General features: G+C 43.7%; 1 long non-coding RNA gene across 1 annotated transcript; it reads right to left on the reverse strand.

The window, feature by feature from the left end:
* Nucleotides 1-9,819: 9,819 nt before the first annotated feature.
* Nucleotides 9,820-12,699, reverse strand: LOC120979578. The gene is made up of 3 exons (XR_005774323.1): nt 12,609-12,699; nt 11,519-11,673; nt 9,820-10,119 (listed from the first exon to the last, which is right to left on the reverse strand). It is a non-coding gene; the product is annotated as an uncharacterized LOC120979578 (long non-coding RNA).
* Nucleotides 12,700-12,900: the final 201 nt, after the last annotated feature.

A 12,900-nucleotide genomic window follows, 5' to 3' on the forward strand; every position in this document is an offset into this window, starting at 1 on the left:
ACCTGGCAGGAATTGACTGAGTTATGGTTAAGGTCAAAGAATTCTCTTAGAGCTTCTTGTGACTGGGATAGAGGATCTCCTGGGGCTATTAATTGCTCATTTAGCCTCCATCTAAATGGACGGGGTTCCAGGTTTGGGGCATTTTTCCTTATACCTATACTTACACCTCTGGAGGCCGATGACCCCGAACCACAGTGGTACCACTCCGCGAATAAGGAGTTCTTAAGATTCGGGTATTTGTCAAATTTAAAATAGGTCTCCTGAAGAAATATGATTGAACTCTTTTCTTTTTTTAGGTATGAAAATACTTGGCTTCGTTTGGAGGGGGAATTGAATCCCTTCACATTGAAGGAGGCTATGCGAAGGTCATCCATACTTCAAGGCGAGGGGATTCATGAAATGTAAGTTTAGTATATGTTGCGTAATGTGGATGAATAGAAAGAAGGGGGAGTACTCAACCTCCAGAGGCGAAGCACCACTTGTCCCGTATATCCCGGATAGGATCGTGCACCTTGAACAAAAGAGAAAGTACCTGAAAGAAAAATAATAACAACAGAGGAAAAAGAAAAGAAAAAAAAAAAGAAGAGAGAATAAGAGGCAATTAACAATATAGAAAGCACACATGAATGTGCAAAACATTTTGACAGAGTAATAAACTCTTTATCAACTAGGGGGAAAAGAGACAAGATTCCTTTCATTATATCCTTCACTAGAGCAAATAAGACCAAACCTATATTGGTGTGAGGAGAAGTAACAATACAAAATCGCAATATATAGCGAAAAAACAAAAACAGAAACATTACTAAAAGTCATGTGTGAGAGAATTAAACCTAAATTGCAGGTGAGTGGTTAAGCTAAACATTTAAAGAACGGAAGCGAATATTCAGATGGGAGCATCCGCGTTTCAAAATATTCGCTAGTACATTAATTCTATAGTAGTCCTGCAATTATATACTTAACGAGTTGATTGCTTCACTCATCGATCAGAGGTAGTCTTCTCGGTGTGGAGGCATTCATTCTTCTACCTCTCTGTTGTTTTGGAGTGCGTGGAGGTTCCCAAGGAATGAAGGGTGGCAGATCTGGCAATGATGTTATGTTTTGGAGCACTTCCCAATTATCGATCGGTAACGGCTGGATTTGAAGATGCGCATAGGCGGAGCTTGGCAGCAGAGCGGAACACACATGCCGTTGTGAGCTCTGCTCTGGGTCCTGTGAAAACGAGTTTTTTCTGAATAGATCCTAGCTTAAAAATGGGCAAGACACTTAGAGAAAGGTCCAAAGACACGCCAGGACCGAATAAATCTGGCTCTGGACACGGAGACATGGATAAATTTGTCCGCAAACAGAGTGCGGCCGGAGGCAAGCTGGCTCTCAAGATGGCGCCGAGAGCGGAAACCCCTGCAGCATCGGAGGTTTCGGCTGATTCAGACAGAGAAAGTGATCCAGAACATGAACATGAAGGAGAAAACCTGCCTTTGTCGAAGAAATTCATGAAGGATCTCCTGGCTGAGACTATTTCCCCTCTCCGAAAAGATTTGCAGGACTTTAAGCGAGACCTCAGGCAAGTGAAGGAGAAGGTGGAAGGAGTTGAAAATCAACAAGAGGCAATCATAGCTCATAGCGCGGCGGTGGCTAGCAGTTTGGATAGAACGCAAGCCCACATCAACCACCTTTATGAGATGGTGGAAGATCAGGACAACCGAGGTCGCCGCAATAATATCAGGCTGAAAGGCCTACCAGAAGATATAGGGCCTGACGCCTTGCGTGACGCGGTGACCGAAATGTTTACGGCTCTGGTAGGTCCAGATTCTGTGGGGGATCTCACCATGGATAGGATTCACAGGGCTTTGCGTCCCCCCCCGAAACAGGGGGAGCCTGCAAGAGATGTGATATGCCGGCTAGCTAGCTTCGTGTCTAAGGATCAGATAATGAGAGCAGCCAGAGCCAAGAAATCGACTCCTTTTGGAGACGTAGAGGTCCAGATTTTCCAGGACTTGTCCCCGTTTACCCTTCAAAAAAGAAGGTTGCTGAAACCCCTCCTGGACATCCTGAGGAATAAGAACATCACTTACCGGTGGCTTCACCCTTTCGGCTTGCTGATTAATGCACCCGGCAGAAAGTTAACAGTGCGCTCGCCTGCTGACATTCCTTTAGTCTGCGACGTTCTGGGAGTGAGCTCTGTAGATGTCCCTAACTGGCATGCGGCAAGAGATCTGACCGACTTACCGGACTTACCAGGAGGAGAACCGTGGATCCAAGTGAGCCGATCAAAGGAACGCCGCAGGGGCAGGAGGTCCGGTGACCCCTCGCTGGCAACATCAGGAACGGACATTGAGTGAGAAGTCTCATCTGATGCTACATCTGGTATGGGACTTTCTTAATGGGCCGATCCGGGCCTATATCGATGCCTTAGTTCCCGTGGGTTATCCGTTATAAGGATCAGTTGGGAATTTAGTTAGTTATTTCTTTCAAAGTATAACCCTTTAGGGAAAGCTGTAATATATATGATGCGGCAGTATGAAAACTGCCTTATGTGCAATTTCCTCCATTCTGCTGTAGGGTTAATTTGATACGGTTGCAAATGTTATGTGATTTTATAGCTGTGTCTTACCATTTACATCCTGATACTCGTTCTTCACATTCAGGACCCGTTCCCTGGTCCTCTCTACCCCCTATAGATGCCCACAGTAGCATTACTGTTATCCAAATGCGCTGTTGTGAGCAGACAGTGGGTCTTTGAGAATTTATTACTGAAAATCTTAATGGTTTCTATATGTTTGATATGTTATATCTTTTTTCTTTTTTCCTCCTTTCTCCTCCCTTTCCTTCCCCTCCCTCCTACTCCCAAGGTAATATCAAGAAGGTTTAAGGGATCTAGATATTATGTGCAAGAAAGGATCACAATAGGTAAATTATGGCCGAACTAAAAATATGTACCTATAATGTGAGAGGATTGAATGCACCACCCAAACGTACTCAAATATGTCAACTTCTTAACAAACAGAAAGTGAGCATTGCTCTCTTGCAGGAAACCCATTTTAAGAGAGATCATGTTCCGCGCCTATCCCACATGATATACATTCAGTGGTTCCATAGTACATCCCCTTCTGGAGCCTCAAAAGGGGTTTCTATAGTGATTCATAAAAATGTCCCACTGGTGGTGCATTCAATCCTCCAAGATGAGGAACAGGGGCGCTACTTGTTTCTAAAAGGGTCTTTAGGTAATCAGAAAATCACTATAGGCAATCTGTACGCTCCTAATGTGGCTCAGGCAGTATGGATGGAAAAAACCTTGACTAAATTACAGGAGTTTGCTGAAGGTATTGTAGTGTTAGGAGGTGATATCAATGTGGCGTTAAATCCCCAGCTGGACACATCAACAGGCTCTTCGGCACTATCCCAGGTTACCTTAAGAAGAATTAAGAAAAAATTAGCTGACTTAGGATTAATAGATGTATGGAGGGCTATGAACCCCACAGCGAAAGATTATACCTACTATTCAGTGGCACATGTGTCATACCAGAGGTTGGATTACATATTTGTCCCTCCAGGGGTCTTGGGAGATTGCTCTCAAGCGTCAATAGGCAATATCATATTATCGGATCATGCCCCGGCATATCTGACAATTAGGGTTAAATCCCTACCCCGTACACAATTTACTTGGAGATTGGATGAATTCCTGCTGAGTAAACAGGAATATATCCTAGACATAAAAAAACATCTGGAAGAATATTTCAGTCTAAATGAGACAGAGGATGTGTCGCCGGGTCTGGTCTGGGAGGCTCACAAAGCAGTTGTAAGAGGGCATTTCATTGCATTGAATGCGCATATAAAAAAGAAGAGAGAGGCCTCTATTTTGTCGTTGCAGGACCAGATTCAAGCATTGGAATTACTACATAAAAAACAGATGTCGCCAGAAGTTCTAGATAGACTAAATGGGTTGAGGGCGGAGCTTAAGAACGTGCTGAACAGCCGGGTGGCCAAACTTTATTTGTCGGCGCAGTTCAAATACTACGCACATGGGGACAAGGCATCTAAGTTTATGATGTCAAGCTTAAAAAAACGTAGAGTTAAGTCTTATATACACTCTATTAAAGATGCTTCAGCTAGACCTCTTATGTCAACTGAGCTTATAGCAAAACAGTTTTGTAACTATTATAGCTCGCTATATAATCTTAGGGAGAATAATACTGAGTTGGAAACTGGTAGGAGGACAGAAGACATTAACAAGTGGCTATCAGATTTGCGCCTCCCGGTTGTTTCCCATGTTCAGGCTCTGTCACTAGCCCAACCATTTACAATGCAAGAACTGAATAAGGCATTAAATACGGTCCCTAGACATAAGTGTCCCGGGCCAGATGGTTTAACTGCAGGATACTATACAACCTTTTCCGAGTTATTGTTACCTAAAATGCTTACCATATATAATGAAGTGTACAAGGGTAACCCACTACCACCACAAATGTTGTCAGCCCTCATTACTATACTACCAAAAGAGGGTAAGGACCCTTCTTCCTGTGCCAGCTATAGGCCTATCTCGCTTTTGAATGCAGACCTGAAGCTGTATGCCAAGATGCTGGCTCTTAGGTTGCAACCATTTTTACCCAGTTTAATCAATGCAGAACAGGTGGGTTTTGTGGCTGGCAGGGAGGGAAGGATGAATACTGTTAGGATAGTAAATGTTATACATCAAGCTAGGGAAAAATCCATTCCGTTGGTCCTCCTGGGGACAGACGCAGAGAAAGCGTTCGATCGCATTGATTGGCTTTTTATGCGTCTGGCCCTGGCTAAGTTTGGGATTCCGCCCCAGTTCATTTCTGCCACAATGGCTATGTATGCTTCACCCACTGCCAGTGTGATGGTAAATGGCACCATATCTCCCAGATTTTCCATTGGCAACGGCACAAGGCAAGGGTGTCCCTTGTCCCCCCTGCTCTTTATCCTTGTGGTGGAGTGCTTATTTCAGGCGATCCGTCAGGAGGATAGAATCCAGGGCATGAAGGTGGGTAACACCTATCATCAGTTGGCGGCGTTCGCTGATGATCTTCTGGTTATAATAACCAATCCATTGGAGGCGTTCCCTGCTATACAGGAATTATTCCAGAAGTTTGGAAATCTATCAAATTTCCTGATTAACCCCTCAAAATCCCAGGCTTTAAATGTCACAGCAGGTAGAGACTTGCAGAGGATACTAGAAAGGCAATATGGATATGGCTGGACAACTCGTGCTATTAAATTTTTAGGAGTAAATTTAACCTCAGACCCTGGAAATCTTTATGAAGAAAATTTCAGTAATCTCCATAAATCAATATCAGCTACTATTGACTCCTGGTGTATCCCTTTCACCTCATGGTTTGGAAGGCGTACATTGATAAAATCAGTGTTAGTACCCAAAATCTTGTATTCCATGTTAGTATTACCAATTCACTTGCCAAAATCCTTTTTTGCCCAGCTTAAACAATGTTTTTCCAGATTTCTTTGGAAAAAATCCAGACCCCGTATTCCGCACTCGACTATGGTCCAACCCAATAGGTTGGGGGGAATGGGACTCCCTGATATGGAAGTATATTATAGGGCAATCCAGGGGATGAGATGTCTGGAATGGATTAGAGGCCCAGAGAATAGACTCGACATTCTAGCAGAAGCCGGGGATAGGAGACTCCCTCTGAGATAATTTCTTCTTTCTCCCCCTAAAGATATGCCCCAGCAGATTAGATCACTTAGCCTCACGACAAAAAATACACTAAACAGGTGGAGCTCAGATTTATCCAAGGTGCTGCTTTCAAGTCACGAGGTGTCACCAGTGCTTCAGATCAGGGACATTTTATGGAGCTCTGGGGATATATTTGGCTCTACTTTGCCAGGTGATCTTAAGGAGCTATCATTCCAATTGGTTGACCTATTAGATCCATCAGGTCACTTAATAGAAGGATGGGACAATCATCCTAAATTGCAAAAGTTATCCTTTATCCACAAATTATATATTAAACAATACCTAGGAAAAAAGAAAATTTCCACACGGGCTTCTACGACGCAATTTGAGCAGATGACCCTCTCTAAGTCTCCGCCTGTGAAAAAAGTTTCGCGGCTATATTCTGTGTTGATCTCCCAGACCAGACCCGATACATATGGTTTCATTCGTAAATGGGAAAAGGACTTGGATATTATTTTTTCAGATAGGGAAATAAAGCAGATCTGCTCTATCACACCAAGGGTATCTAGATGTGTTAAATTGCAGGAAAACCTTTATAAGGTAATTACAAGATGGTACTTCACACCTCAAAGATTGCACCATATGTACCCAGAATGTGACTCAAGATGCTGGAGATGCTTCAGTGCAGAGGGTTCACTAGTGCACATATGGTGGACTTGTCCTGATATTGCCAAGTATTGGACACGAATTTGTACAATAGGCTCACAGATTAGTGGTGTAAAGTTGACTCCTTCAGCTAAAGGGTGCCTGTTGGGGTTATTAGGAGAATTTAAAGGGAATAGGCATATGATTTCCTTGCTAGGGCATTTATTGGCGGCTGCAAGGGTTCTTGTAGCCTTTAATTGGAAGAATCGAAAGGCCCCTTCTATCTCCCAGTGGATTACGAAGTGTGATGCAATCTATAGATTGGAGCAGATTGCTGGGTGGGAGGCCAAAAGATCACAGGTGTTTGAAGCCACATGGTCCGCATGGAAGAAGTATAGAGGCTTTACAACCTAAAAATAATCTGAGTTATATAACATTCTTATCTGGGATGTAGGAATAACCCCTACCCCTTTCCCCCCCCCCCCCCTTTCATTCCCTTTCAATCTTAATCCTCATTATTCTTAATTTTATTTGTACCCCCCCCTTCCTTTTCCCCTGAATTGATGGTACTTAATTAGGCTTTCTTTCTTGGCTGTATGATCGATATAGAAAAGTGCCCCAATGTGGGGTGAATGTATCTTTTGTATTTCTGCCATGATTCAAAATAAAACTATTTTAAAACTCAAAAAAAAAAAAAAAAAAAAAAAAAATGAAGATGCGCATAAATCTTCTCCAAGTCCTTAGGTGAATGAGAGGCCGAAAGGGAAGGACCATCTATACAGAATCTTCTGAGAGCGCAGCCAATCGGTAAGTGGCTTCAGCGCTCTGCGCTTGCGAAGAGTAGATTGTGCTAGATCTTGAAAAATGGAAATCTCTTGGCCCTCCCATAACAGCGACGGATTATTTCTAGCGCCAGAGAGAATCGCTTCTTTAACTGGGAAGTAAAGAAATTTACAGATAATGTCCCGTGAAGGCTCATTCGGAAGCGGTTTGGGCCTTAAGGCTCTGTGAGCCCTTTCTATTATGATATCATGCGCTGTGTCTGGGCCTAGTATTTGGAGGCAGATTTGCATCACTGCTTCTGATATATCACTGGGGCCGACGGATTCAGGAATACCTCTAAATCTTAAGTTGTTCCTTCTTCCTCTGTTTTCCTGGTCCTCCATCGCCGTGTAAAGCAGGTTTATATGAGCTTGATGTTCGGCCAAATTAGAAGACATTTCTTTCTGGTGCGTCACAATCTTTTGCTGATTGTCTTCCAGTGTCTCCACTCTCGATCCAATATGGCGAATATCTCCCCTTATAGCAGCTAGTTCTGAGCTGAGGGGTTCTAAAGCTTCGGCCAGCGAATCTTTCAGAAAGCTTCTGGATATTGGAAGTGTGTCTGGGCTAGGGGAGACCTCCCTACCTCCTTCAGCACCGGACGGAGCATGTTGCTTGTAGCTGGCAGCTTTCGGCGTTCCCGGCGCCATTTTAGTTTCCTTTGCAACGTATACAGCGGCAGCTTTTTTGAGGAATTTATCCATTTCTCCGGGTTGAATCGCCGCTTTAGCAGGACCGGAGGGATCAGCATTCTTTTGACCTCCGATTTTAACCATTTTCGGTCTGTTTAGCTGATAATTAAGGGCTTGGAAGGATATCTATGTAGCGGAGCGACGCTTCACACAGCCATCCACTCTCAGCGTAGGCTCCGCCCCCCCAGTAGACTTGTATTTAAAATCGTTCATTTGTATTCATAAACTGTGTGTGCTTAGATTAGTCACACCAGAATCCAGTTCTTTTTCATCTTTTCATTTTGATTTTCGAATGGGGACCTCCACAATTGCTGGCGTGGTACGGGCTACATGTTCCGCCATTTGGTTGACACTGAAGGCTTCAGTGCTGCCACAACCAACCAGGCAGTAGTGGCTTAATATAGCCCAGGGCTTCCTGGAAAGGGCTCAATTCCCAAATTGTATTGGTGCCCTTGACGGGAAGCACATTTGGGTTAAAAAGCCACCGAACTCAGGGTCCCAATACTATAATTATAAGCAGTTTTTCTCTGTAGTTTTGTTGGCCTTGGCTGACACAAACTACATGTTTATAATTGTAGATATTGGGTCCTATGGAAGTACTGCAGATGCTCGCATCTTCAGGGCTTTCAGAATGGGTCATTAGCTTCAGTCCAACCAACTGGACGTACCACAGCCAGCAAACCTTACTGGCTCTACTGGACCACCAGCGCCTTATGTGGTTGTAGGGGACGAGGGATTTTGCCCTTTCTAGCCACCTGATGCGTCCTTTTCCTCGACGAGGTTTGGATGCCAAGAGGCGCAATTTTAATTATTGCTTAAATAGAGCAAGAAGGTTTGTGGAGTGCACATTCTGTATTTTTGCTAATAAATGGCAGGTTTTCCAGTTGGCAATACAGCTGGCACCAGTAGTCCTCAACTCATGGAAGTTTGTGTTTGCCAGTATTTTTTGCTAACCTGGATGGTTATTTTTTAGTTAGTTTTTGGATTTTTTTTGTTAGGGACTCGCAAGATAATGAGGACCCTTGACGTGGGTTGCGAGCTTACATATTTTGCTTACATATATTGTTTATAACACGGTATGTGAAATATGTACTAATACCTCATTCATACAAAGTGTACAATTTTGCCTCAAATGAATGCATGTTTTCCCATCATCATTAGTAAAGTTTTAGTGGTGCTGATTCTCATGTTTTTCAAAATATCTGTACATGTGTAATGGCAATTATTTCTAACATGTTATGTAAATATGTCTAATAAAGCAATTTTGTTATAATACAGTTTCTACACAATAACCGCAAGAATATGTTTGTGTGTATAATTATTAGTTTTAATAATTGCAATAGTTTTGGGTGATATTCATGTTTAATAAAAGTGTAAAAAGATTATTGTGTTGTCTGTGTTTGTGCAACATAAAAAGATCATTCTGCCCTGTATATAATAAAGTGAACAAACTATAAAAATTTGGAACCAAAAACTCTGTTTATTAACACAGAAAATCATCAATTAGACTATTTTTGTTTTTGTAATGTAAAAAGATAAACATTTTGGCAAAGAAATACATTATAAATTTACAAAACACCTAGATGGCGAGGGGGGACCCTGATGCTGAGAGGCAGGGTAGCCAGTTTGGGAAGGGGTCACAGAGTACTGGGATGGCCCTGTTTGAGAAGAGGGGGGGACATGGTGGGCATAGCTCGATTCCCCCTGATGCTGAGAGGCAGGGTAGCCAGTTTGGGAATGGGTCCCAGAGTACTGCGATGGCCCTGTTTGAGAAGAGGGGGGCACATGGTGGGCATAGCTCGATTCCCCCTGATAGTGGGGCCAATATTGTGGAATAGGTGGGCCATAATGAGCCCTGGGAGGACGGAAATGTTGTGGACCCTGTGTGGGCTGATGCATTGGCGGAGGGCAAAACATGTGCCCATGGAGGTGCAAATTTTCGAGGGAAATAAACATCTCTGTAGGGTTGTTCGCATTAATCGTTCTGGAGGCAGCTGGCGCAAAAAATAGGCCAGACTCCGGCCAAACAGATCGTGATGATCCTCCTGCCGGGCTCTAGATAAATAATATAGAACTTGCATATTAACATGAGTCTCGGCAGGAGGCATTGGCCGGCGTCTGGGCCGGCTGGGTAGAGCCAAATAGAGGAAATCTGCTGCGGATGTAGCTGCAGGCCTGGATGTTGCAGGGGTGGGTCCAGGCACACTCTCAATCTGCCCAGCCCCAGTGGTCGCCTCTTCTTCACATGCACTGGAAAGCTGGGGTGCAGACTCTTCCCCTTCCTCTTCCTCTAGATTGTCCTCCATTCTTCAAAGAATAGAATAAAAAATAAACATTACTATAAGAACAATATTTATGATTATAATTATTCATTGCACATATTCCTATCATGAGCATAATACATTTGTCACATAGTACTACATGACATAAAATACATATGAATTAGCTTGTGTAAATGAAAAGTATCATAGGTGGCAATAACCACAATTCCTATTCCACTTGTCATGTTCTTCAACTACTTTTGATAAATAAAGAAGGAAAGGAAATGATTTCTAACGACTACTATGACATTAGACATTTTTAAATTGTTAACAATCACAGTACCTACATAGTCTACCTACAGTGTTCACAGATTTCGGCTAGGTATACCCGACAACATGTGTCAGCCGACAATCAGTTGAGCGTAGTGCTGCAGTAAACGATTATTGAAGCAATTGAGTATTCTATCATGTAACTTTTCATAATCAAGTAATGTAATAAGAACAAAAAAAATTAATATACCTTTTTCCCAAAAAAAATTAAAAATCAGAACCCTTGCCATCAGTTCCCAACACCCTTTGTTCCACCCTGTGCTATCAGCCCAAGTGCATCAGTTCCCCCCCGGCCCATTGTCTCCGTTCACCCAGTGGCTTCAGCTCTCCCCCCTCTGTGCCATCAGCTGTCCACCCTTTTGCCATAATCTCTGCTGCCCTGCTCCTCCTGACACCCGGAGTGCACAGTGTCATTGGTTGCTATGATGCCGTGTACTCCATGCGATTGGCCTTAGTTGCGCACCCACCTTTCACCAACTTACCTTTCCAGCAGGGCCAACCGCTACACTCCATAGTTTTGTGCTGCTCTGCGCCTGATGTCACACAGCGCATCAGATCACGGCATGCGTAGGTCAGGAGGTCAGTGCAGCGCAGGACCATGGATGTGCCGTTGAGTGTCTAGAGGCACCCTGCTGGAAAGGTGAGTATTGTAAACACTTCACTCCCACTCCGTGGTCACGTGACACAAAATAATCATCAATGCAAAACATTTACAACAAGGAATTGTTGAGGTCTAATTACTCAATCTAATCGACTCATGGTTTCAGCCCTAGTCAGGCGACACATAGGGCACAGCTACACGACTAAATGTGTTGTGCAACATTGATGTCACACCAATATGGCACAACACATTTTATAATGAAAGTCTATGGTGTTGTACTGCGAAATGCAACATGCTGCAAATGCGACGCCACATTCGCAGAAAATTACATCTTGGATGAATTTTTTACTACTGTTGTGTTGCTGTCGCAGCATGTTGCATGTTGCAGTGCAACACCATAGACTCTCTGTATAAAATTTGTCACGCCACAGTGGTGGGACAAAATGTCACCCAAAAAATGTTGTTGTGTACATCTAGCCTAACATGTAGTAGCCAGTGTGTAAAATGTACTTACGCATGGAGCTCCATGACTTTAGAGAGGAACATCAGCTGCTCCTTAAATATATAAGGCCTTTTTTTTGGGTGGGGCGGAACCACTATGTCCATGATGTTTGAGTTTCTTGCGAAATTGGTCTCGGCAGCTCCGCCAACGATTCTTGACCTCTTCAACTTGTAATAAAAAGAGAAGAAATGAAAATGTAGGCAAATATAAAAATTGACAGAGGATTACATATTACCTGGCCCCTATACTTGTCACAGCTGAATGTGAGCAACTAGAGCATACACAGAAAATAGAGCCACTGACCGGACCCAAACTAGGGAGGATAAAGGGTGACCCCTGTCAGACCCTCAAAGCTCTCCCTATGCTGCTAAGCACATACCCGGATCCTAATGGTGGAACGAGGCATGCCCGCGTACCTAAGACTGATGACCACTGTAACCACTACAATAGTGGAAGGGGCACGGCCACCGGTGCCCTGCTCAGTATATGGAGGGAACCGTGGTCGCCTCGGATCCGGTCATAAAACAAACAGATACACTACAATGTCTGCACACTTAGCTGAAGGGGCTGCAGCAGCAGAGAAGACGGATCCAAAGACAGGTGGCAATATCCGGAGTACTTGCTGCAGCAGAACACAGGTCCAGTGAAATGATAGCTTACAAGTGAAGATACTCAAGCAAGAGCTACAACTCAAATGAGAAATATAATCCACACTCTACAAAGGAGGAGGGGTGATTTAAAGGCAGAGAAATCAAACATAGGAGGAACAGCTGGGAGGAAGGAAACAGAAAGTAATGACCTCATCCCAGGGGCGGAGAAACAGAGCAGTGAGAACTCCTCCAAGCTCTGGTAGTGACATCATCACAGGGGTGGAGAAACAGAGCTGTGAGAACGTCTCAAAGCTCTGGTAGTGACAATACTAGGGAGGATAAACGTATGACATGGACTACATACTAGGGAGGATAAACGTATGACATGGACTACATACTAGGGAGGATAAACGTATGACATGGACTACATACTAGGGAGGATAAACATATGACATGGACTACATACTGAAGGAGGACAGCAAGAATCAAACATGTATACATTGTCTACTTACTCAAATTATGACGACTTTGCCCTTGGGTTTTCTGCCAGATGGTGGCGAATAGCTGTTGTGTTACCTCCAACCAGGCCGCATCCTTCTTATAGCAGTCCTGGTACTCTGCACAACAGAAATCCCATAGGTAGGGCCTGTCCTGCACAAGGACTATCAGCTTCTCGACGTCCATAGCCTGTGGTGTCTTTGGAATTTTTGCTCCGCAAGGGCTGAGGAAACTTGCTGCAATATTTCAAGCTACTGTTTCAAGCCAGACGATGAGAAACTCCTACTTTCTGTCTGAAATCCCTTA

The sequence above is a fragment of the Bufo bufo genome, chromosome 9 (genome assembly GCF_905171765.1).
Source record: "Bufo bufo chromosome 9, aBufBuf1.1, whole genome shotgun sequence".
Lineage (NCBI taxonomy): Eukaryota > Metazoa > Chordata > Amphibia > Anura > Bufonidae > Bufo > Bufo bufo.